The sequence below is a fragment of the Salvelinus alpinus genome, chromosome 22 (genome assembly GCF_045679555.1).
Source record: "Salvelinus alpinus chromosome 22, SLU_Salpinus.1, whole genome shotgun sequence".
In the NCBI taxonomy this organism is placed as follows: domain Eukaryota; kingdom Metazoa; phylum Chordata; class Actinopteri; order Salmoniformes; family Salmonidae; genus Salvelinus; species Salvelinus alpinus.
The window spans coordinates 1,566,453-1,590,223 of NC_092107.1; the positions used below are offsets into that span (position 1 = coordinate 1,566,453).

A 23,771-nucleotide genomic window follows, 5' to 3' on the forward strand; every position below is an offset into this window, starting at 1 on the left:
AAAGTGAGTGGACTACGCCTCAATTTGTTTCTTTAGCCCTCCCGATGACTGCATATTTTCCTAAAGCTATTCTACGACAAACAGGATTTAAAAAATGCTCAGCGGCCGTCAGTCGAGCATAGAATGGCATACTGGTTGTCAGCATCAAGGAACTTATTTCTCTACATATGATCCCAGGCAAGTTTATTACGCCTATAATCATATGATCATATCTTTTTTTTAAGTGATAAAGTGCTTGTGACAATCTTACAACCTGTAGTGACTTCACAATACAGGCCTTACCAGATGGAGAGGAAGGCATTTCACAAAAGCAATAGTGTGCTAGATTAAAAAAAATGTTACTTGAAATGTTTGTGTACCACAACCAGTAGTTAGTATCACATCATAGATTGAATGGACTGTGTATGATAGACTATCACAGGCAGGTACAGTAATTTAAGTACGTGTAAAGGCTGTGGATGATTAAATTTGCACATGAAATGGAGGCGGCTACCTGCGTGCTAACAAATACCCAAATACAGTTGAAGTCGGAAGTTTACATACACTTAGGTTGAAGTCATTAAAACTCACTTTTCAACCACTCCACAAATGTCTTGGTAACAAACTATAGTTTTGGCAAGTCGGTTAGGACATCTACTTTGTGCATGAGACAAGTCATTCTTCCAACATTTGTTTACAGACAGATTATTTCACTTATAATTCACTGTATCACAATTACAGTAAGTCAGAAGTTTACATACACTAAGCTGCCTTTAAACAACTTGGAAAATTCCAGAAAATTATGTCATGGTTTTAGAAGCTTCTGATGGGCTAATTGACATCATTTGAGCCAAGTACCTGTGGATGTATTTCAAGGCCTACTTTCAAACTCATTGCCTCTTTGCATGACATCATGGGAAAATCAAAAGAAATCAGCCAAGACCTCAGAAAAAAAATTGTACACCTCCACAAGTCTGGTTCATCCTTGGGAGCAATTTCCAAAATCCTGAAGGTACCACGTTCTATACAAACAATAGTACGCAAGTATAAACACCATGGGACTACGCAGCCGTCATACCGCTCAGGAAGGAGACGCGTTCTGTCTCCTAGAGATGAGCGTACTTTGGTGCGAAAAGTGCAAATGAATCCCAGAACAACAGCAAAGGACCTTATGAAGATGCTGGAGGAAACAGGTACAAAAGTATCTATATCCACAGTAAAACGAGTCGACATAACCTGAAAGGCTGCTCTGAAAGGAAGAAGCCACTGCTCCAAAACCGTCACAAAAAAGCCAGACTACGCTTTGCAACTGCACATGGGGACAAAGATCGGACTTTTTGGAGAAATGTCCTCTGGTCTGATGAAACAAAAATAGAACTGTTTGGCCATAATTACCATTTTTATGTTTGGACGAAAATGGGGGAGGCTTGCAAGCCGAAGAACACCATCCCAACCGTGAAGCACAGGGGATGGCAGCATCATGTTGTGGGGGTGCTTTGTTGCAGGAGGGACTGGTGCACTTCACAAAATAGATGGCATCATGAGGCAGGAAAATTATGTGAATATATTGAAGCAACATCTCAGACATCAGTCAGGAAGTTAAAGCTTGGTCGCAAATGGGTCTTGCAAATGGACAATGACCCCAAGCATACTTTCAAAGTTGTGGCAAAATGGCTTAAGGACAACAAAGTCAAGGTATTGGAGTGGCCATCACAAAGCCCTGACCTCAGTCCCATAGAAAAGCTGTGGGCAGAACTGAAAAAGTGTGTGCAAGCAAGGAGGCCTACAAGCCTGACTCAGTTACACCAGCTCTGTCAGGAGGAATTGGCCAAAATTCACCCAACGTATTGTGGGAAGCTTGTGGAAGGCTACCCGAAACATTTGACCCAAGTTAAACAATTTAAAGGCAATGCTACCAAATACTAATTGAGTGTATGTAAACTTCTGACCAACTGGGAATGTGATAAATGTGACATAAATGCTGAAATAAATAATTCTCTCTACTGTTATTCTGACATTTCACATTCTTCAAATAAAGTGGTGATCCTAACTGACCTAAGACAGGGGATTTTTACTAGTATTAAATGTCAGGAATTGTGAAAAACTTAGTTTAAATGTATTTGCCTAAGGTGTATGTAAACTTACGACTTCAACTTTATATCTCAAGCACTGTCTCTTCACGAGTTGTCCAGCGGTGCTTTATTAAATGCCTTAGAAGTCTACGTTAAAGTTTTACAATGACAATAAACATCCACATGCAGTTTTAGACAGCTACAGTAGACAAGGAGGTGTGTGCCCTTTCTCCAAAAAGTCAAATCCTAGGGATAATTACATCTTCTCTGGCCTGACCCTGGCTAGCTAGCAGCGAAACGCTTTCATGATCACAGATGAAAGGACAGGGAGGAGGAGAGGCAGACTTCTGTGCAGTCTGAAGAATATGTTTCCTTCATGGGCTAGACGGAATAATTTACATTATTATTATATATGAGCACTCCATCCTATGCCCCTTGAATCCCCCGTCTTATGCTCGCACCGTGGCACCAATTGAGGCAACACTTCACTTTATTATTTACATATTGCAGTAATAATCGTCCATATTCTTTTCCCCCTTCACATTCGTTTTCGTGTTCCATTTGCTTTTAGGGCTACATGAAGCATACCCGATATAGGCAGAGTAGTGTCATGTATAAATTAACCATTAGGGCAGCGAAGACAGAGTCCTACTCAGCGGTCACATGCATTTTGCTGCCATTTTAAGTCAGTCAGAACATATAGGAATGAAGCAGAAGGAATGTGTCCAGGCAGACTAAAGCAAGCGACTTTAAATGGGCAGCCATCAGAGAGGTCCTGAATAATTGATAGGTCCTCTTGTTTTGCAGCACAATGAGGAGGCTTTATGTCCTACACAGAGACCAGGGTGTCTATTATGCTGTTTCAGCGTGTCATGTTTATACTCCTCATTTGCATATGTATTACATTTACTTTATTTGATTTAGGAATTTTGTGGCATGTGTTTATAATGAATGCATCTGTTACTGGTTCCTGAGTAATTGCAGTATCAATATGGCAGGTGTCAGAATCCACCACATATGTCTTGATCTGGAAACTCTTCACACAGGCGTGTCTCGGGAGAGCCAACTGCTCTGCCTCAGGAGAGCCAACTGCTCTGCCTCAGGAGAGCCAACCGCTCTGCCTCAGGAGAGCCAACCGCTCTGCCTCAGGAGAGCCAACTGCTCTGCCTCAGGAGAGCCAACTGCTCTGCCTCAGGAGAGCCAACTGCTCTGCCTCAGGAGATCCAACTGCTCTGCCTCAGGAGAGCCAACTGCTCTGCCTCAGGAGAGCCAACTGCTCTGCCTCAGGAGATCCAACTGCTCTGCCTCAGGAGAGCCAACTGCTCTGCCTCAGGAGAGCCAACTGCTCTGCCTCAGGAGAGCCAACTGCTCTGCCTCAGGAGATCCAACTGCTCTGCCTCAGGAGAGCCAACTGTTCTGCCTCAGGAGATCCAACTGCTCTGCCTCAGGAGAGCCAACTGCTCTGCCTCAGGAGAGCCAACTGCTCTGCCTCAGGAGATCCAACTGCTCTGCCTCAGGAGAGCCAACTGCTCTGCCTCAGGAGAGCCAACTGCTCTGCCTCAGGAGATCCAACTGCTCTGCCTCAGGAGATCCAACTGCTCTGCCTCAGGAGAGCCAACTGCTCTGTCTCAGGAGAGCCAACTGCTCTGTCTCAGGAGAGCCAACTGCTCTGCCTCAGGAGAGCCAACTGCTCTGCCTCAGGAGATCCAACTGCTCTGCCTCAGGAGAGCCAACTGCTCTGTCTCAGGAGAGCCAACTGCTCTGCCTCAGGAGATCCAACTGCTCTGCCTCAGTAGAGCCAACTGCTCTGCCTCAGGAGAGCCAACTGCTCTGCCTCAGGAGAGCCAACTGCTCTGCCTCAGGAGATCCAACTGCTCTGCCTCAGGAGATCCAACTGCTCTGTCTCAGGAGAGCCAACTGCTCTGTCTCAGGAGAGCCAACTGCTCTGCCTCAGGAGAGCCAACTGCTCTGCCTCAGGAGAGCCAACTGCTCTGCCTCAGGAGATCCAACTGCTCTGCCTCAGGAGAGCCAACTGCTCTGTCTCAGGAGAGCCAACTGCTCTGCCTCAGGAGATCCAACTGCTCTGCCTCAGTAGAGCCAACTGCTCTGCCTCAGGAGAGCCAACTGCTCTGCCTCAGGAGATCCAACTGCTCTGCCTCAGGAGAGCCAACTGCTCTGCCTCAGGAGATCCAACTGCTCTGCCTCAGGAGAGCCAACTGCTCTGTCTCAGGAGAGCCAACTGCTCTGCCTCAGGAGAGCCAACTGCTCTGCCTCAGGAGAGCCAACTGCTCTGCCTCAGGAGAGCCAACTGCTCTGCCTCAGTAGAGCCAACTGCTCTGCCTCAGGAGAGCCAACTGCTCTGCCTCAGGAGATCCAACTGCTCTGCCTCAGGAGAGCCAACTGCTCTGCCTCAGGAGAGCCAACTGCTCTGCCTCAGGAGATCCAACTGCTCTGCCTCAGGAGAGCCAACTGCTCTGCCTCAGGAGATCCAACTGCTCTGCCTCAGGAGAGCCAACTGCTCTGTCTCAGGAGAGCCAACTGCTCTGCCTCAGGAGAGCCAGTTGGATCTCCTCTGCCTCAGGAGATCCAACTGCTCTGCCTCAGGAGAGCCAACTGCTCTGCCTCAGTAGAGCCAACTGCTCTGCCTCAGTAGAGCCAACTGCTCTGCCTCAGGAGAGCCAACTGCTCTGCCTCAGGAGAGCCAACTGCTCTGCCTCAGGAGAGCCAACTGCTCTGCCTCAGGAGAGCCAACTGCTCTGTCTCAGGAGAGCCAACTGCTCTGCCTCAGGAGATCCAACTGCTCTGGCTCAGGAGAGCCAACTGCTCTGCCTCAGGAGAGCCAACTGCTCTGTCTCAGGAGAGCCAACTGCTCTGCCTCAGGAGATCCAACTGCTCTGCCTCAGGAGAGCCAACTGCTCTGCCTCAGGAGAGCCAACTGCTCTGCCTCAGGAGAGCCAACTGCTCTGTCTCAGGAGAGCCAACTGCTCTGCCTCAGGAGAGCCAACTGCTCTGTCTCAGGAGATCCAACAACAGGGTATTCTAAGTCTTTCTGCTGAAATGTGCTCTGCCAAGGTTAATACATTTCAGCCATTCAAGTTTTCAAAACAACAGATACATGAGATGGGGAACATTTTAGTTTAGCATATTCACTAGGATATGTTTCTTCTGTGGAGGCAGCCATTTCCTTTCTTTATTTTGTATCTATCAGCAGCGCCATGCTTGTTTAGCTAGCACTGAGCTGCTGTGTCTAACCCCAAGCTCTGGAATAATGACAGTAGCTACAGCGCCTACCAAGCACAATACCCAGCTGCTCAGCTGCACTGCACAACACAAAACCACCACTGAGACAAAGAGGGAACCGATCGCCCAAATCCAGGGAGAGCACTGAGCGGAAAACTGTGATGATACAGGACCCTAAGACAGGGATAGAAAAGTCCTCCCCTGTGCAGCTTTTAATATTGTGTCATCTTTTCATTATTTCCTTCCTGTTCCCTTGTGCAAGTTAAGCAATTCAAATGAGGCAATTTATTTAAATTAGTAGTTTGTCTGTTTTCACCAGGTAATCTACTAGGGCGTTGGCAGCCCTGTTTAAGGTGTATCCAAGAGGAAAGTGGCTTCTTTTATGTTAGGCATAATTATAAACCACCCTGGTAAATAACATGTTCATTTTTCATCCAACGCAACCGCATATTAGATACACATTTTTGTCATTTAGTGCAAGCAGTCATTGAGCCTTACAAACCTCAATAAATTGGCCACATCCTTCTTTATGTACATATCATTGTCTATGGAAACATAGCTCCAAAACAAAGCTTAATATTAGAGGGTAGTTTCACTGACAAACAAAAGTACAATGGAATCCTGGGTCCATTACAGAATGCAACTTGTAGGAACAGCATTTACCATACATTAGAACGTAATCACCACGCTAATGCACCATAATGGGGCATAAATCTGTAGGGTCAATCAAGTGCACATGCAATACACCAGCTGCAGTCATTCTCCCTATGATATCCTATACAAGCATAAGCCCTCTTCTTAGTACAGTGAAATAACCAATGGGTGACAAATATGTTTGTTGTTTGATCCTCTTGTTCTTTATGACTTTTTGGAATGTATTTCAATTGTACTGTATTTCCTTTCCTTTTGTATTGGACAGTATCTCTGACTGAGTGTCCATTCACATGAATGATGACAGACAAGGTTTATCACCTCAGGAGGTTGTCAACTCAGGAGTTGTGTTGTGGGCGTGGGGTAAGGCACTGACACATGAAAAATGATTCAAACAAGTACTCTGTAACATCAGCGTTGACTAAATTATGGATATTGTGATGGAATACACCTTTCAGAGAAGAAAACGAAAAAAGTTCAAATTGATTCACTCTGCTAAACTGACCTTAACATTGACTATTAACTTTCAGCGTGTCCAGTCTGTGTTTATCCTCTAATAGTGTTTGGAAATGATTCCATTGAAAAAAACTCACTGGTATAGTCACAATACAAAGAGATGTGGCTCAGCCAAAACGGGGATATCCTATTATTGGTTTAAATGTGTTTGTTTGCAGAAATTGTTTGGACAACTATATTTCTACAAAGAAACACATTTAATAGGATATCCATGTGATAGTTTTTGGCAGCAAATGAAAATTGGCTGTTATTTTACACACTTTTTAGCAAATTGCTCTGCCAACTACTTCCCTAGTGTGTTTGAAACATGCATGTCATTCAGATAATGAGGATTAATTCATGAATCCGTAGTTAGGTAGGGGCCTACACATTCCCCAAAATGGCCTCCATTGTGTGAGTAATCTGTGTGTTTTTTGACATCTATTGGTTATACACCCCGTTGTTTAAGAATATACGATAATATTTGAAGCCTTCAACTAGTGACAACTGAATTGCTGCCAACAAAATATGTGAAAACAGCTATTTATATGGACAAAAGCTATTAACAGTTTTGAAAAAGCAGATTTTGGTGTAATGATGCCCCTATATGAAAAGCAACATGGTCTATTTTATAACTCCTAACTATAAGTGCTACCCCTGTCAATTCCCTCCAACCCGTCATAGATCTAAGGCAGCCAGGCACTACGAGGACAAATCGTGTCACTTCTGTCACACAGCAACCCAATCTAACACAGGAAATGAAACTCCAGTATACGTGTTATGCTTCCATCTCCATATTTTACACTTTGATTTACTAAGGGATTACAAAGGCATTATCAGTATTTGGGCCATTCCACAATTTATTTATTTATTTCTGTCCCTTTTAAAGTATAAATTGTTTTAAAAGCCTGTTATATCAAATGAAGTGCCCTTTAAAATAGACCACATGGAAAAATCAATAAATCCGATTTTCTTTTATATGAATAAAGGCCTGCTAAAGTGCCAAAATTCAACCCTGTCTCTCTTCTAGGAAGATTTTAACCCACTTAATAATAACCATCATTGTAAAGCCCTAGTTATTTTGCTGCTTTGACAAAGTCATTTCTGAAGATGATTATTTATTTCATGTGATTAGTGATTCATTTATGTATGTCCCTTATTTTAAGGTCAACCCTGTTATGTGAAATTAATTCTCGTTTAAATATGGTGAAACTATTCCTTTAAAAAATGTAAATTCTAAAAGAAACATTGAACATCTAATAGTCAAATCATGAAGTCAAAGCAGGTGAGCTAGTTCTACTCTTTTTGGCAATTTTCTGGTGTTTTGTGGTGGAAAACTGAGCAGGTCGAGCATAAAACGTCAACCCTGTTAACCACAGATAGACAGGCTAGAAATGTTTTAACACTTTTTTTTTGTGAAGCATGCATTCAATTGCCAGTCCCTGTTGCACACAACAAGCTTCCACTCCCCTTCTCACACGGGGATTTATGGCTGATTTAAAAATAAATTGTCAACCCTGTTACGGTCAACCCTGTTACTTTATTTGGCACTCAATTTACTTTCCAACAGACACTGGGAGACAAATTCACCGTTCAGCAGGACAATAACCTAAAACACAAGTCCAAATACTGTGTAGCCTGCAGTTGTTTACCAAGACAACATTGAATGTTCCCGAGTGGCCTAGTTACCGTTTTTACTTAAATTGTCTTGAAAATCTATGGCAAGACTTAAAAATAGCTGTCTAGCAATGATCAACAACCAACTTGACAGACCTTAAAGACATTTTAAAAGAATAATGTGCAAATATTGTACAATCCAGGTGTGCAAAGCTTTTAGAGACTTAACCAGAAAGACTTACAGCTGTAATCGCTGCCAAAGGTAATTCTATCATGTATTGACTGAGAGGTGTGAATACTTATGTAAATGTATTTCATTTTCAATAAATTTGCAAACATTTCTAAAAACATGTTATGATGGGGTATTGTGTGTAGATGGGTGAGAAAAAAATAATATTTAATCAATTTTGAATTCAGGCTGTAACAGAACATAATGTTGATTAAGTCAAGGGGTTATGAATACTTTCTGAAGGCACTGTATCAAACGTTTACATTGTTAGCAAACGATAATGCCTTGGTTGTATTGTCAACATTTTTGTCTTTCCCAATAGTGACCCTTAGATAGCAATTAATATAAATGCATGACTTCCATTAAAGACAATAGGATCTGCTTGCATGCCATTGCCATATACGTATTATTGACTGTATGTTTGTTTATTCCATATATAACTCTGTGTTGTTGTTTGTGTCACACTGCTTTGCTTTATCTTGGCCAGGTCGCAGTTGTAAATGAGAACTTGTTCTCAACTAGCCTACCTGGTTAAATAAAGGTGAAATAAAAATAAAATAAATATGCAAGAGTAGTAAGGACCGTCTCAGTTCAGATCATTCCTGTCCATAATAAGAGGTCATCTGCCGACAGTTGTCTGTCTACAAGGTGATAACAGGAACCAACCTGTCTGTGTCCTGTGCTGCTATCTCTTATTCCGCGCAGCAAACCATAATGCTACTAGATTCACAGAGGCAGAGATATACAGTATGAGCAAAACAGATATGATGACCAGACTACAGAAGAAGATTAATCAAAAAGCAAATTCTATTAGCTGTTGGCGCTTAAACAAGACTGCTATTAGTGTGGTGGCAAATGAAAATAACGTCACAGTCATCTGCAAAAACCTAATAATTGCATTCCAAAGGTGTCAGTCTCATTTCCTACACTTAATTCATCACGAAAAGAAACCATAATCACTTTCTCAAGAAAAGTGAGGATAAGGTAATCTCTTTTTAAATGACCAGCTTATCCTCTTTCCTGCTTATCTTAATAAAATCGCACACCAGAAGCTCTGGGTTGTCACTTTCTAAAAGCTAATTCAATGAAAAAATACCCCCAAGTTCACCCCTGCTTCAAAGAGCATTAATAGTTGGCATATGGTACCATTTCCCCTGATTGATTTGTCAATTTGCTGCTCATTGAAAAACCAACAAGGGTTTTTAGCTAGATATTAATAGAATATATATCAGGTCTGGTACACTGTTTCTCTACTCTTTGTTGTGCAGGTATTCATATTCTACTTAAAGCAGGATAAAATAAGCATACTCTAAAATGAGCTGACATTCGCTTTCTCTGTACTTATGGAATATTGAAATCAGCAGTGCAGGCTTGAAATAACCAGTGACTGGGGACCTAAGACACATTCTAAGTATGAGTTTTCAGATGAGGAAGTTGATGTCAACGGCAGCCAAAATCCCAATTTCTGTAAAGGGTCGATATTTCCCTTTTTTTAATCACAGAGCGAAAAACACACAAATCTCCAACAAAATGTGTTTTGTAGGCTATTTTCCATGAATAGAAGAGGCTGAGGCTGTTTCATAGTGAGAAATTATGTAATTTCACTGACCGGTAGATATAACCCAGCCGGTGCAGTTTCTCAAAGTGTTGTATATGTGATTTCAGCTCATTTTAAAACTGGGCTGTTCCAGTCTAGACTGGTCAAGTGCATCTAAATTACCACAAAAACTTTAAATTAAACACATTTTTTTTTGTGTCTGAAATGTTTCCTAAGTTCCTTATCTTGTCAACAACATAATGTCACTGTCCTTTGTATCACACGCACAATGTTATGGTTGGTTTCACTGTCAATCTGTTAATTGTTCTGTCAGTCTCTGAAGGTATCAGATATGTAGCAGGGAATGCAATTTTCCACTGTGCCTAATTAGTGTCATCGTTAGGAACTGACAGACTTACCTCAACACTACTAAGCAAATGCACCATCTGAGGTATGCCTTTTCCATTTTAAAATAATGTCTTCTGTAATACAACTGAGTGTGTTATGTACAGTGCGTGCGGAAAGATTTCAGACCTTGACATTTTCCACATTTTGTTACGTTACAGACTAAAATGGATTAAATAAACATTTTCCTCATCAATCTACACACAATACCTCAAAATGACAAAGTGACAACAGGTTTTTAGAAAACGTTGCACATTTATAAAAAAAATATAAATGAAAATACCTTATTTACATAAATATTCAGACCGTTTGCTATGAGACTCAAAATTGAGCTCAGGTGCACCCTGTTTCCATTTATCATCGTTGAGATGCTTCTCCAACTTGATTGGAGTCTACCTGTGGTAAATTCAATGGATTGGACATGATTTTGAAAGGCACACCTGTCTGGGGAAGGGTACCATAATTTTTTTGCAGCATTGAAGGTCCCCAAGAACACAGTGGCCTCCATCATTCTTAAACGGAAAAAGTTCGGAACCACCAGGACTCTTCCTAAGACTCTTCCTAAGGCTGGCCGCCCAGCCAAACTAACCAATTGGGGGAAATGGCCTTGGTCAGGGCGGTGACCAAGAACCTGATGGTCACTCTGACAGAGCTCCAGAGCTCCTCTGTGGCAATGGGAGAACCTACCAGAAGGACAACCATCTCTGCAGCACTCCACTGATCAGGCCTTTATGGTAGAGTGGCCAAACAGAAGCCACTACTCAGTAAAAGGCATACGACAGCCCGCTTGGAGTTTGCCAAAAGGCACCTAAAGGACTCTCAGACCATGAGAAACAAGATTGTCTGGTCTGATGAAACCAAGATTGAACTCTTTGGCTTGAATGCCAAGCATCACATCTGGAAGAAACCTGGCACAATCCCTACGGTGACGCATGGTGGTGGCAGCATCATGCTGTGGGTATGTTTTTCAGCATCAGGGACTGGGAGACTAGCCAGGACCGAGGCAAAGATGAACAAAGCAAAGTACAGAGAGATCTTTGATGAAAACCTGCTCCAGAGCGCTCAGGACCACAGACTGGTCGAAGGTTCAACTTCCCACAGGACAACAACCCTAAGCACACAGCCAAGACAACGCAGGAGTGGCTTCGGGACAAGTCTCTGAATGTCCTTGAGTAGCCCAGCCAAAGCCCAAACTTGAACCTGATCTAACATCTCTGGAGAGACCTGAAAATAGCTGTGCAGCGACGCTCCCCATCCAACCTAACAGAGCTTGAGAGGATCTGCAGAGAAGAGTGGGAGAAAATCCCCAAATACATGTGTGCCAAACTTGTAGCGTCATACCCCAGAAGATTCAAGGCTGTAATCGCTGCCAAAGGTGCTTCACCAAAGTACTGAGTAAAGGGTCTGAATACTTATGTAAATGTTATATTTCAGTATTTTTTTTTGTTATACATTTGCAATAAAATTATACAAACCTGTTTTTGCTTTGTCATTATGGGATATTCTGTGTAGATTGATGAGGGGGAAAAAAACTATTTAATCAATTTTCAAATAAGGCTGTAACGTAACAAAATGTGGAAAAAGTCAAGGGGTCCGCATACTTACTAAATGCACTGTAACAACTTGATCGCATAATTTCATTTCAGGATTTGACATAATTATATGTAAAGTGCAACTTATGCCAATATATAAGGAAGGTACTTGTTAGTCCATGAAAATAATTCAAAGCCCTAATCCTAACCATCTAATATATTGTGTGGCCTGCTTTATTAAGCTGTGTTGTACTGTCTGTCTTTGTTCTTCCTGTAGAGATCTGGAAAGCTTTTACAGTACAGATTGTTTCGGTAAAAAACTGAGGGATAGGGCTGGAGAAATGGAACCACTCTGAAATTCATAGACCATCCATAATGTAAAAATGATAGCATTAAACATGTTTTGAGGCTATATAGAGTTTGTTTACATTTACTTTGTTTACCAACATTGGAGCAAAACCCTCTTATATTAGGGGTTCTGATGTGGTACGACAGTTGAAAAAAGCTCATGAGCCATTTATAAGTTATATTCTTATAAGTTATATTCAATCCAAAAATGGATGTTGCAACAGCTTATTTCCCTTTTAACTTTAATTATTTATATAAATGATTCTTGAGGAGGTTAGGCCACATTGTCACTGACATAAAGCTACTCTAAGCTTTCTCATTATAAAATAAAAGGAACTACTGATCATATACTCTTCACAACTGGTGCCCATACAGTAGGCATCATTGGGAAAACTAATTTACCCAAGGTATATCAGGTCATATTACTTTCCACTCTCATAATGACTTTTGTTTTAGGGCCCAGAAGAGTTGACACACAATTACTTTTCTCATGGCTCTGCATGACATTGATGAAGCTGTGAGCAAAAGCAACAAAAAACGGAAGAAAAGTCGAACACTTAGGCTCAGCTAAAAGACTCAGGCCTCTCAGTGGACAAAAGTGTAAAGCATCTTGCAGAAATATAAACAATTTCCCAAATCTAGTCACATAGTACAAAGCTTGCATATTTTGTTCCACCAACGCATTTTTGAATATATTTGTCTTGTAAGGCAAAACAGTCTGCCCTTTTCCCATGGTAAAAAATGTTTTACAAGAAAAATACAGATTATTTTTGGACACACTTAAAGAAGCAGGAAATGTGACTCTGAGAGCATTGTTGGTGAGGAGCTCATCACTAATCCTCTTTTGAAATGATTGCATGTCTTCAACTACCTACAATCAATAACTTAAAGCCTGGCTGTCTTAGAACACAGAATACACAACAGCAACACATTGCTGATATTCATCTACTTGGGATCCTCTTTATGGATTCGATATGTCATCGACGGCAGACCCTTATAAAACATTGCTATCACCTCCCCCCGGGACTGGATTAATGTTGGAGAGAGGTTGCCCCTTGCCCTATCCCAGTTACAATAATAAATATAGCAAATCCCCCCGAAATATCTATTACCAACTTCAATTTCCTGAGAGGAATATCAGTGCTTTCCTCCGTTCATAAGTTAATCAGAACCATCTATTGTAGCTATGTATTATGGAGCCATGTTCACAGCAGCCCAGGGCAGTTGTGCTGTTCATCAGAGGGGCTGTTTTTCCTATTGAGATAAGAAATTAAATCTGCAGGAGCAGAGGATGCTGGGTTTGCTGCAGGGTGGCGAGGCAGCAGCTCTGATAATGGAGCCGACTCCCATTGCGCAGGCTGGGATGCAACAGCCGTGGCTCCAGCCCAACCCTGCCTATGTGAAAAGATAACAAAACACAGTCGTGGTGAAATAGCTGCACTGGACCAGTAAGGGAATATCGCTGTATGGAACAGAGTTGTGTAGCTCTCTCTGTGTGTATGTGTGTGCGTGTGTGCATGCGTGCGTGAGTGTCTGCGTGCATGAGTACGTGCAGGTGTGTCTGTTTAACAAATATATAATTTGAATAGCTTTTAGAAACTGTTAGTGGGAATAAGGACAGGCCATTCCATTATCCTGTTTTCTTTAGTAATTATTATCCTTTTTCTTTTGTATATCTTCATTCTCAATGCCATGTCTCACTCCTTCCCACCGGGCTAGCCTGAACTGCAGTATGTAAATAAGGTGGCTTCAATTTGAAAAGGTGGCACTCACCAGTATTTGTAGTCTCTTCTCAAATGCTTCTCTCAATGATGACTTCAAAGCAGGCTGCAGAGAAAACAAACAGTCACACTTTAATGTGCTGGCACAAATAACATTTGGAGAACACTCCGCCACATGTATTGCTGTCACAATCATAAACAGGGTTCAAATTAAAGTTCAATCTTTAATGCCATCAAACAGGGCTCAGCACAAAATGATATGACATTTGTGTTGCTGTAAAACAGTTATACAGCGCTTCTTTTCAAATCAAATAGTATGAATCTGCAGAAACAAAACCAATACATTTCCACAAGCCTATTTGTTCTTGTTCTGAACATCTTATTTCACTTGGGTGATGTTGTTTACCAACTTTCAGCTTTACAAAGAAATGCTTCTGAATCATATTTCATGGTCACCAGAAGCTAGCCTTTGTGTCTCTCTTTTCAATTCAATAATTAACCATTTGTACAGAATAGTCTGTACTGTGACACTCTGAGGAAATACAATGCGACAATACATAAGCACAACTGGTGAATAACCGAAGTGATAGACGGACAGTGTGTCGTGAAAAAAGATACCAATAATTTATGCTGTTGAACACCTCAGACTTTTCACACAACTGCCAGCGGCACAAACTGCTCTTAAAATATCAATTTATTCTCATTAAACACGCATGTTTAACCTTTTTGAGATATGCATTGTCACTCGATCAACAGAGGAAGAGGGATCAAATTTCCCCCATCTCCTTTCTCCCTCCTCACCAAGCTGGCTGAGAGGGATCAAATTTCCCCCATCTCCTTTCTCCCTCCTCACCAAGTTGGCTGAGAGGGATCAAATTTCCCCCATCTCCTTTCTCCCTCCTCACCAAGTTGGCTGAGAGGGATCAAATTTCCCCCATCTCCTTTCTCCCTCCTCACCAAGTTGGCTGAGAGGGATCAAATTTCCCCCATCTCCTTTCTCCCTCCTCACCAAGCTGGCTGAGAGGGATCAAGGCAGCTATCAAATAGCGTTAATTGAAGGTCCGTGAGATGAAGAAAGGAATACTATTTTCCCTACCCGCTTTTACAGAGATAGGGATAACAAAGGCATTGCACCAATTCTCCTCTGTCAAATGTAAATGCCGCAGCAGCCATCTTGATTATGATCTCCACAGTGGTCCCTTATTGGTACCTGCCATTATAATACATATTCTGTGTCCAATGCAGACAGGTTTACACAGCAAACCTCTGACTGACAAACTCTAATCATAGTGGGTCCATCACTCAGTATGACCAGTGACATTGAGGTGGGCCTTTGAATGTCCTTCAAAAACCCTTGTATCCACAACATTGGTTCACTTTTTAGGGCTTGGGTTCTATTTTGAGATGACATTTATTTCTATTTCATATCGACTCTTTTCTTGACAGTATGTGCATGTGATTCCATCACATAAAATCAGCATGGAAGCTAACATTTTGGGGATTTGTCCAAATCCAGCATGATTTGGCAATTCCTTTGTTGGAAAAGTAACATTTACAGATGCCCATTGGCTAGCATTACCCTGACCTAAGACAGGGATGTGAGAAGTACAATTTCATCCATGCATGCATGCCACACTTCACTGAAATGTCCAACTGCTGTTAATGTTCCCCGAGCCATCCAACAGTTAAGGAATCGATTGATATTCTTCGCACTGCAAGCATCAGTAGAATCATTCATACCTCAGCTGGAATCTTATATAAAGAGCATGCTAAAACCAACCCTACACATATCACACCATTTTGGGGTTTGTGTTGAGTGTAGGGACAGTGTGGTGACAGTCATGTGCAACTCTATAAAACATGGTATTGTATGGTATTTCGATAAGAAATTACTTACAGTATAAGTAAGGCAAGTGATACAGCATGGTCCAACACATCAGTTATGCTCTGACTCATACACTGCCTCAAATGACTTATTTTCTGAGGCTGGAGTCAATGGCTGATTAAAATAGACAACTTGCATCTTTATGAGCATAACTGGTATGGCTGAAAACATCAGATGTGTTCAGACTCATGCATCGCTTCAAACTATGTCATTTCTGGTACTGGCGTAAAAGGCTGATGATTCATTAGATAAGTAAATCATAGCTGTCTCAGGATGGTGTTTTGTTTCCCTCTCCTTCTACCAGATGTGCCCAGTCTGGGTCCTCTGCCATCATGTGCAACCAATGCAGTCCCTCAGGCAGACAGATACGTAGCTAACGCTTTGTTTGGTGCCGCGCCAAGGACTCAGATTATAGTGCTACAAAAGCAGATGCTTCATACAAGTATTGAAGGAAATGGACGTTGCAGAGGACATTCCTCTTTGGTAATTGCAGGTACTGTATTAGAATATTCAATTGAACTGACAGTATCCCAATAAAGACATTTCAAGTTCCTTTCTTCCTCCATTTTAAGGTCCCCTTTCCCCATACTGTAAAAACTGTAGTGATCACATCCTTGTTCAAACACCTTTGAAAATGTTTACTGAAGAGAAAGAACGTGTTACAGTAGATCGAACATTTCTCTGCAGTCCGCCTCAAACCCCTGTGTGAAAACAAAGAGAAAGCAAAGAGCTCATATACAATATCTCCTCTATGTGTCAGTCAACCTCACTTGCCACAAGGCTAACACAAACATTAAGAGGACAGGGCCCACGCCTCCAACTTAAAGCCTTCTGTAATGAACACAACATATTTTGATTTTGGCCTGTGGTGCCCTGGCCTGAACCAGTAAGATAGGGAAGGATGGGAGGAGTCCAAACCAGCCTATTGATCATATTAAAGAACCTGCACCTCCTCTCTGAAGCACCATACATCTCTCCCTTGATTTGGATCGTTATGGACTGTGAAGTATTCATTTTCATAAACTGAAAATGGAGAGGCGGCCCTATACTCCCCAATTTTATTTATCACAGGTTTGGCTGTAGGAATGTGCTGCATACGAAACTGTGAGGTTTGATTGCAGTATTACCTCTGTCGTTTCCAATTTCATTCACATCACTGGTTTAAAAACAAAGGCAGCGGAGCATGACATGGTTTTCATTAGATACCAGTCAGGAGCGGGGCAGTAACGGTCTCCATTGACTGTGATTTAGCTGATAACATATGGCTCTCCTAGCAGGCCTCTCCACAGTTGGCACTCTGACCAGGCCCATACCTTCAGGGCGGCCAATAGGACCTCCAGAGAAAGACAACAACCTAGAACATCCACTGAGATCGGCCACCAGAGAGAACAACTCAGACTCTTCGGAGTTAGACAGTTAAGCATGAATTGTGGCCTCTACCGTGGAATTTGATTCAATTATCCCTTTTGATTCCTCAGAGCGTTATTAGAGGCTAGGCATTGTTTAAAAAATGATGACCCTAGTTAGTACCACTAAGCAGTAACAAAAATATTGCCTAAGAGAATATGATCATATCAGGCATGCTCCAAGAATCTTTGTTGATTATGCGGCTATTTATAAAAAGTTGCCTAACAAATGAGATGTATTTGCAAGTCAGACTTGACCCAAATCATCTCCCACATATACATCAGTCAGTGAACCAAGTCAAATATGGAATTAGATGAGGCACTCAGTCAGCTCGTATGAATAATGATTATACACAATGCCATTTCACAACGTTGTGCACCAGTAGACACACAAGTTTCTGGGGCTATATCCGTGAACCTAGGCCTACATGCAGACCACATGTGTGAGAGAGGGAGATCAGAGTTTTCATCAGTTGTTGATGAGTCAGAGTAGATCAAGTTTGGAGCTGATGATCTGATGCTCTAGTAATAGGCTCTCTCCCCTCCTCTCCCTCCCATATGCTTCCCATGTGAGCCTGTGATTATGTACACAGTCCTATTTATACGCTCAGCCATGCTCAGCACTTTAACCGGCTCCACATAAATAATCTGTTGGTATGAGAGGAGGGTGTCCATGAAGGATGGATTCTTTTAACACAGCACTTCTGGCTACTACCAACTTCTATAGGCCTACTCTCTCTCTCTCTCTATCTCACTCGCTCATCTCTCTCTTCATCTCTCGCTCTCTCTCTCTCTTTCTTCATCTCTTCATCTCTCTTTCTTCATCCATCTCTCTCTCTCTCCCTCTCTCTCTCTTCACCTCTCCATATCTTTCTTCATCTCTATCTCTCTCTTCATCTCTCTCTCTCTCTCTCTCTCTCTCTATCTTTGCCTCCTGACTGTAATGTACCAGATAATATCCATGTCATAACAAAGTTAATGTTGCTCCTTAATACAAAGTTTAACAGTTGCGTGAGAGCATTAATGGATGCTGGTCTGGAGCTGCCAGCCAACACTGGGAGGGCTGTATTGATTGTGTTGAAGTGACCGGGTTAGGTTTTTGAAGGTATGAAGGTCGTATCAGGGTCAGGGCCATTTCCATCTTCACAATGTTGGTTCTATGATCTCACGTCTCAAGCCTCACAACTCTCAGGATTAACTTAGATGGTGCAGGGTATTTTACAGATTGCAGTCAGGCCAAAAGCTTCAGAAAACTGCTCAGTTAAAAAATCCCCAGCAACTGAATGTGTTACCGACCGTCTGACACACTGATGTCGTCTCTCTTTACAGTATTTACCTTTAACTAAATTATTCTGTCAAACTCAACTTTTGTTTACTTTCCTTTGATTGATTTGATCTACGTTTGCATCTGTTGCATGAAGAAAATAGAATAGAAAACATTTGGCATGTAATAGCTAATTCACCCACTAAAGTGTACACGAAACACTTACTTCAAAGAGCAATACTTCCCTCAGCTTTCCAGAACTGTAATAGTTAGCTGGGCTCAGACAGCCTTGCTCAGTCATGCTGATGGTGCTATGTCATCCAGAACTCTGTGATCGAAACACCACCGGATTCTCCATTGATGGCCTCATTTGAACCAAGACCCAGATGTGGAAAGAGCACAACTGTTTGCTTAGCCTCTGAGATGCACTTGGGTCTGAGCGTTGTGTATCCAATTACTTGCCTCAATATCTGCAGGCCTTGGACAAACAATGCCTGTGTGTACAGGGGAAAACAGAAGAAAATTGCAAGAAAATTCTCTTTACCAAATGCCATTGGTGAGCAACTGTATTCAGCTTCGGTTTAAATGTGGGCTGTTATCACATTTAAATCACTGCACTATCTAGCAATAGTAGCCTGTACTAATAACAACATTAAAATGATATTATGTTGTACCAGTCCAGTGCTCAGACGTCTTGTCCGTTCATGTCAGCATATTGACATTCTAACTGATATTGAAAGGGATTATGTGACTTAAGCCTACATGTTTTGCATGCCTGGAGATGTGTTCCACAGTTATCTCTGTCTGATTACTCACTTCCTCCCTCTCAGAATATCCAATGAAAAAAGACAACTTTTTTGCCTAACATCCTTAAAAAAGCTCTCTCTGCGGCCGTGGGCGCTCCAGCCCTTTTATGTCATTCAGGAATCTTTCCACATGTCAGGGAGGATGTGCTGTGAGACATGGATGAGATTTAAGGTGAAAAAACAATGACTGGTGAGAGCTGAGCTGGAAATCATCAAGGGGGATGTGTATTGTCATCAACAGTAGCTGTAAGTTATGGGATGGCTTCAGACAGTTTTATATTTAATACTTTCAGTAGTGTTCCGGAATCCTTAAATCCTCTTTGGGATTCAGCCCTTGTGTTGGATTCAACATTTGATGTGACCCAATGTCTTCCCACAGCTGTCTTTCGGTAGAGAAGGTGCAGATTTCCATTAAGATAGAGAGAGATTCTCTTTCCTACTGCACACAGAAAGAACTTCAAAGATCTCCCTATTTTATATCCATGAAGATGTTTTGGTACTTTTGAAGGACAGAAACACTACAGAGATAATCTGGGTATAGTGGGCAGAGTTATAAAACCGGTCACATTGATGACGTCCCTCTTCAATTAATACTAGACACGCCAGGCAAAGTCGACATCCTTCACACATTTCCGCGGAAACAAGATAAAGAATATAAGATTGTGAATCATAATTTGACCTACTTTTTATGCTCGTCATATGGCCAACAGACACTCCTGCCTACAGCTCCAAGGATGAAGACCCATGACTCAGCTTAATAACAGAGTCGACATATCACTTACAGACTTATTTCTATGCAATACAGCTGTTGTTCAATGAAGCACTGCAGATGATTAGGTACAGTACACAGGAGAGTTGTTACCGGCAGATTCAAGATGTACTCACATCCTACCATACCCTTGTCTGTACATTATGCCTTGACTCTATTCTTCCGCGCCCAGAAATCTGCTCCTTTTACTCTCTGTTCCAAATGCACGAGACGACCAGTTCTTATAGCCTTTAGTCGTACCCTTATCCTACTCCTCCTCTGTTCCTCTGGTGATGTAGAGGTTAACCCAGGCCCTGCAGCCCCCAGCACCACTCCTATTCCCCAGGCGCTCTCATTTGTTGACTTCTGTAACCGTAAAAGCCTTGGTTTTAATGCATGTTAACATTAGAAGCCTCCTCCCTAAGTTTGTTTTATTCACTGCTTTAACACACTCCGCCATTCCTGATGTCCTAGCCGTGTCTGAATCATGGAAGGCTTAGGAAGGCCACCAAAAATCCTGAAATTTCCATCCCTAACTATAATATCTTCTGACAAGATAGAACTGTCAAAGGAGGCAGAGTTGCAATCTACTGCAGAGTTCTGTCATACAATCCAAGTCTGTGCCCAAACAATTCGAGCTTCTACTTTTAAAAATCCACCTTTCCAGAAACAAGTCTCTCACCGTTGCCGCTTGTTATAGACCCCCTTCAGCCCCCAGCTGTGCCCTGGACACCATATGTGAATTGATTGCCCCCCATCTATCTCCAGATTTCGTACTGTTTAGGTAAACTAAACTGGGATATGCTTAACACCTCGGCTGTCCTACAATCTAAGCTAGATGCCCTCAATCTCACAGAAATTATCAAGGAACCTACATGGTACAACCCTAAATCTGTAACCATGGGCACCCTCTTAGATATCATCCTGACCAACTTGCCCTCTAAATATACCTCTGCTGTCTTCAACCAGGATCTCAGCGATGACTGCCTCTTTGCCTGTGTGCGTGAGGGGTCCGCAGTCAAATGACCACCCCTCATCACTGTCACACGTTCCCTAAAACAATTCAGCGAGCAGGCCTTTCTAATCGACCTGGCCCGGGTATCCTGGAAGGATATTGACCTCATCCCGTCAGTAGAGGATCCCTGGTTGCTCTTTAAAAGTGCTTTCCTCGCCATAATTAAATAAGCATGCCCATTCAAAAAAAATTACATTCGTGGCCAAAAGTTTTGAGAATGACACAAATATAAATTTTCACAAAGTCTCCTGCCTCATTGTCTTTAGATATTTTTGTCAGAAGTTACAATGGAATACTGAAGTATAATTACAAGCATTTCATAAGTGTCAAAGGCTTTTATTGACAATTACATTAAGTTGATGCAAAGAGTCAATATTTGCAGTGTTGACCCTTCTTTTTCAAGACCTCTGCAATCTGCCCTGGCATGCTGTCAATTAACTTCTGGGCCACATCCTGACTGATGGCAGCCCATTCTTGCATAATCAATGCTTGGAGTTTGTCAGAATTTGTGGGGTTTTGTTTGTCCACCCGCCTCTTGAGGATTGACCACAAGTTCTCAATGGGATTAAGGTCTGGGGAGTTTCCTGGCCATGGACCCAAAATATCGATGTTTTAGTTATCACTTTTGCCTTATGGCAAGGTGCTCCATCATGCTGGAAAAGGCATTGTTCGTCACCAAACTGTTCCTGGATGGTTGGGAGAAGTTGCTCTCGGAGGATGTGTTGGTACCATTCTTAATTCATGGCTGTGTTCTTAGGCAAAATTGTGAGTGAGCCCACTCCCTTGGCTGAGAAGCAACCCACACATGAATGGTCTCAGGATGCTTTACTGTTGGCATGACACAGGACTGATGGTAGCGCTCACCTTGTCTTCTCCAGACAAGCTTTTTTTCCGGATGCCACAAACAATCAGAAAGGGGATTCATCAGAGAAAATGACTTTACCCCAGTCCTCAGCAGTCCAATCCCTGTACCTTTTGCAGAATATCAGTCTGTCCCTGATGTTTTTCCTGGAGAGAAGTGGCTTCTTTGCTGCCCTTCTTGACACCAGGCCATCCTCCAAAAGTCTTTGCCTCACTGTGCGTACAGTTGCACTCACACCTGCCTGCTGCCATTCCTGAGCAAGCTATGTACTGGTGGTGCCCCAATCCCGCAGCTGAATCAACTTTAGGAGACGAACCTGGCGCTTGCTGGACTTTCTTGGGCACCTTGAAGCCTTCTTCACAACAATTGAACCGCTCTCCTTGAAGTTCTTGATGATCCGATAAATGGTTGATTTAGGTGCAATCTTACTGGCAGCAATATCCTTGCCTGTGAAGCCCTTTTTGTGCAAAGCAATGATGACGGCACGTGTTTCCTTGCATGTAACCATGGTAGACAGAAGAACAATGATTCCAAGCAACACCCTCCTTTTGAAGCTTCCAGTTTGTTATTCGAACTCAATAAGCATGACAGAGTGATCTCCAGCCTTGTCCTCGTCAACACTCACACCTGTGTTAACGAAAGAATCACTGACATTATGTCAGCTGGTCCTTTTGTGGCAGGGCTGAAATGCAGTGGAAATGTTTTTGGGGGGATTCAGTTAATTTGCATGGCAAAGAGGGACTTTGCAATTAATTGCAATTCATCTGATCACTCTTCATAACATTCTGGAGTATATGCAAATTGCCATCATACAAACTGAGGCAGCAGACTTTGTGAAAATTAATATTTGTGTCATTCTCAAAACTTTTGGCCATAACTGTAGAACTAAGAACAGATATAGCCCTTGGTTCACCCCAGACTTGACTGCCCTTGACCAGCACAAAAACATCTTGTGGCGTTCTGCATTAGCACCAAATTGCCCCCGCGATATGCAACTTTTCAGGGAAGTCAGGAACCAATATACTCAGTCCGTTAGGAAAGCTAAGGCTGGCTTTATCAAACAGAAAATTTCAGCCTGTAGCACTAATTCCAAAAGGTTTTGGGACACTGTAAAGTCCACCATAGCAACACCCACCCGTAGCACGTGCTCGAGCAGGTCAATTTCACTGGTCATCCCCAAAGCCAACACTTACTTTGGCCGCCTTTCCTTCCAGTTCTCTGCTGCCAATGACTGGAACGAATTGCAAAAATCACTGAAGCTGGAGTCTTATATCTCCCTCTCTAACTTTAAGCATCAGCTGTCACACAGCCAATCTGTACACAATCTGTATACCTGTACACAGCCAAGCTGTAAATAGCACACCCAACTTCCTCATCCCCATATTGTTATTTATCATCTTGCTCTGTTGCACCCCAGTATCTCTACTTGCACATCATCATCTGCACATCTATCACTCCAGTGTTAATGCTAAATTGTAATTATTTTGCCTCTATGGCCTATTTATTGCCTTACCTCCCTACTCTTCTACATTTGCACACACTGTACATATATTTTTCTACTGTGTTATTGAATGCACATTTGTTAATGTGTAACTCTGTGTTGTTTTTGTCGCAATGCTTTGCTTTATCTTGGCCAGGTCGCAGTTGTAAATCAGAACTTGTTCTCAACTGGCCTACCTGGTTAAATAAAGGTGAAAAAATAATAATAATAATCTGCCCTTGGAACCAACTCTTTCTGCAATTTCAGCAACAGCAGTCAACCTGCATTTTCTCTTTCACAGCCTTAACATGAGACAGTTGAAGTTGAAGTCGGAAGTTTACATACACCTTAGGCAAATACATTTAAACTCAGTTTTTCACAATTCCTGACATTTAATCCTAGTAAAAATTCCCTGTCTTAGGTCAGTTAGGATCACCACTTTATTTTTAGAGGGTAAAATGTCTGTAACGACTCTCGTC

General features: G+C 42.2%; 1 protein-coding gene across 3 annotated transcripts in view; it reads right to left on the minus strand.

Moving 5' to 3' along the window:
- LOC139548753 (leucine-rich repeat and fibronectin type III domain-containing protein 1-like) overlaps positions 1–23,771 on the minus strand; it is a 135,743-nt gene that overhangs the window by 42,742 nt on the left and 69,230 nt on the right. For all 3 annotated transcript variants that reach the window (XM_071358555.1, XM_071358554.1, XM_071358553.1), the window contains exon 2: positions 13,879–13,932. The gene's annotated coding sequence lies outside the window, so the exon portion shown is untranslated. The remainder of the gene's footprint in view (positions 1–13,878; positions 13,933–23,771) is intronic.